Source organism: Nicotiana tomentosiformis, chromosome 3 (genome assembly GCF_000390325.3).
Source record: "Nicotiana tomentosiformis chromosome 3, ASM39032v3, whole genome shotgun sequence".
Lineage (NCBI taxonomy): Eukaryota > Viridiplantae > Streptophyta > Magnoliopsida > Solanales > Solanaceae > Nicotiana > Nicotiana tomentosiformis.
The window spans coordinates 110462749-110466417 of record NC_090814.1 but is presented as its reverse complement, the minus strand read 5'-3'; positions in this window follow the sequence as shown (position 1 = coordinate 110466417).

Genomic DNA, 3669 nt, shown 5'->3' with positions numbered 1-3669 from the left:
CCAGCAATTTCCCACTTTTACTCTATGACCGTTCAGATATTTGCTCTATGTTATATCTGTAACGTTTCAGATTCACATGCATGACTCCGCATAAATTCATCTGATACTATCCTAACCCAAAAAGAACCTTCTCTGAAACATGCGAACACTCCTATAACAACTCCATCGATTTTGTTTACCGTTGGGTCCAGAACTACACACGGCCTGATTCCCGTAACACCAGGGATATGTAGGCAACTCAAGAACTAGGGTTCGGCCCCATTTTTCAAATCACATCATTCCTAACTCAATTCGGCCAAAATTGGTCATCATTTTCTTTACCCGCCAACTCTTTCATCATTCTCGGGTAAAGAGGGGCAGCTGTTGATACCCAATTTTGCCCTCATATTTTCTCGAATTGTATATATACTTTCAAAACATCATTTGGCATCATTATTTAGTTACAAATCTATACAAGCATTTTTCTATAAATTTCCATAATTTTCAGAACATTAAAATTGATTTTTCTGCATTTAAATTACTTGAATATTTATTAATTACCCCTTTCAATTATTTTATGATTACTTAATTACCTAAAATTATTATTTTTTGCATCTATAATACTCGCTTTAGATATTTTACTATATTTGTTTTATAATTACATTATTATTTTATAGGCCATTTGTACAATCTTGCAATAATAGCCTGTATTTTATAATTTTATTGCATTTATCATTTTATTAAAGGGAAAAATAATGTCTTACATTCTTATAATCCTCTACTATTATTTAAAAATATTGCATTGCATAAATAACATTTTTTATAATTTATTTAAATTATTTTTCCCTTAGTTTCCTATTTTTAAAATTTGGCCCAAAATTGGGATTAATTTCGGACCAGACAGGCCCCAAATCCTTGTCCCAATAACCTCAACAGCCCAAACGACCTAACCCAGTCCAAAAACCGACCCAACTCTTCTCAAATCCCAGCCGTTGATCAAAAATGATCAATGGCTCACAACACTCCTCCCCACTCTCCTTATATCCCCTCACCCAAACCCTAATCCCCACTTTCTCTTCATCAACCACCCTCAAACACTCCTCCCTCCCACCGAAGCCCTAGCCGCCCTCTCAATCTTCTCCAAATCCGTCTAAATCATGGATTTCTTCTGTGATTTTCTTACGTCTTATGTGTTACCTCAGTATTACTTACAAGATTGTGGTATTACTTAGTATTTGCCCCATTTTCAGGCAAATATCAATATACGAATCAAGGGAGATCAGCTTCACCCTTCGGTATTTAGACGATATTCCATCTATATATATTCATGGCAAGGCGATATGAAGCCGATTCACCAAAACCTTTTGTCGATTCCTTGATTTCTGTTGAATTAGGGTTCGGAATTTTACACTTTTCTTTTTTACCCGTTCCATTAACTGATAGCATGTTGTACTTTCTTTCCATATTTATGTTTGATTGGTTATTTTCCTTGTTTGTTTGTTTGCTTGATTCCTACTACTATATAAACCCCTCCCTTTTCCCTTTTGAGACAGACATTAATCACCGGGATTCACTAAAAATCAAAGTGATTACTCTATTGTTCTCTTATTCTCTTGTTCTATACTATGATTCTTGGCCGGGGGAAAGCCAAGGGCACCGGGATTCGATTTTCAACTTTTCTTGGTGTGAGCACTGTCCGGGGTTCATTTGAAGCCCTTGGGAACTCTAACGCACAAAGAATTTGGGTTCTTGCTCTCTGTTGACATTCAGAACACTGTGGAATTTGTTCTTTCTTGTTGTTTGTTTATTCAACTGATAACTGGTAAGTCTCGTGGCTTTACAGTTTCATTCTTCTGTGTTCATGTCCTGCATATTCACGCCTCTGAATTCCATGACCTAAATGTGCTCTTAGACCATCTCTATGTGTGACTTTACTAGCATTGCACTCGTATTCTGATTTGAACCTCTTTAGCATTTGGCCTTTTACTTAAAATCTCCTGTTTAATTTTTTGAGATATGTTATTTGAATATGCTTCATCTGAATAATTTAGAATCTTTTAAGTTCATTTAGCCTAATATATTGGTACTTGAATGTCTACATTACTGTTTGACATGAATTTGCTTTCCTACTCTACTTTGAATTCCTGCAATGACTGCCTTACATCTGTAATGTGTTATAATCTGTGACTTGCTCACCTGCTATTGTGTCACTCAGTATGTCTTTGGCTTACTTAATTCCATACCCCTTTAGTGATTATTTGAGACTTTAGAGTGGCTATCTTAATATGTGTTTCCTTACAATATTTGAGAATATTTGTCTTAGTGATAAATTGGCATGTCTGCTTTCTGGTGTTGTGGAGGATATTCAGCATGATTTGGACCCTTAGGCTTTAACCCTTTAAGTTAGTGCCTTACCTAGACCCGTTTGGTATTATGCACCTTTGTATGTTAACCTTGTGATCTCGGGAAATTTGCTTCTCCTCTAAATCTCAATATACTTTCTACCAATGTGTTATCTCTTTCTAAGTGTTGAACCTATAATAGCCATCCGCCTCTAAGTCTTGTTGACCTTCTTAACTAGCATGTTCTGCGTTTTAGACAACTTTGTTATGTCTGCATTCTAAAATACCAGTACATCTCTTCAAATTCTGTTCCTTAACCATTGTTCTCTCACTCTCATATGTTGCCTACACTATTTTGAATATATCACCCTTGGCCGGCTGAAAGCTAAGGCCACTAAGACTTTCTCTATTGACCTCCCTAGTGTGAGCACTGCTCAGGGTCCATTTGAGACCCTTGTGAACTCTGACACACTAGGACTTGGGATTCTTTGGCCACCCTCTTTACTACTGAGACCTTAGTTGTCTCTGACACTCAATTCTTTCCTCATTCTATCAGCGGAATATATAAATTGGGTTGTTTAAGTGGTTTCTGTGTGATTCAATGTTTGGGTCATATGATCAATCTGTGGCTGTTTGGTTTTGTTTGAGTTCCCCTATTATTTCTGTTTGTGCTGATGAATATAGCCCCATGTTGGGATCTGGGCATGCTATTTGTGAAGAAAGGAAGGCCCAGGCAATACTGTGTATCTCCTTCTGGGCCTATTATAGGTCTACTACTATTGCTTCTTGTATAATAGTTTATAGTTAAATTCATCATTGGGTCTGTAATAATTTTGTAACAAACAATTGGGGCATTAGTGAAATTGGAAAAATGGGTATACTCTAATGTTGCATAAAAGGGTAGAAAACATGCCCATAGGGTTCGTATGATCTACTTGTTATCCAACCTGCTATATATGCCATTCAATTACCATGTTCACTGGTAGAAATCATGCCATTAGGAAAATCACACACTCACATAACTTGCCTACTGTCAAAGCATAAGTACTTTATTTATTCCTATGTTTACTGCGAGACAGCATGCCTATAGGAAATAAAATGTTAATGACCATTCTTTCAATTGGCATAACTGCACCATATTCATTAGATACCATGCATATAGGATTTTAATTGGTTAATTTCCTATTGTTATCATACTTCTCACCTAGTTAACATGCCTATAGTGGCTAAGTATAAAATTCAGTTTCAATTATTAATCGTTAGAAATCCTGCCTATAGGGTATTACCACTCGCTTTAAATTGTTAATACTGAACTTTCAAACACTGTTTCATTGATTAGCCATGCCAC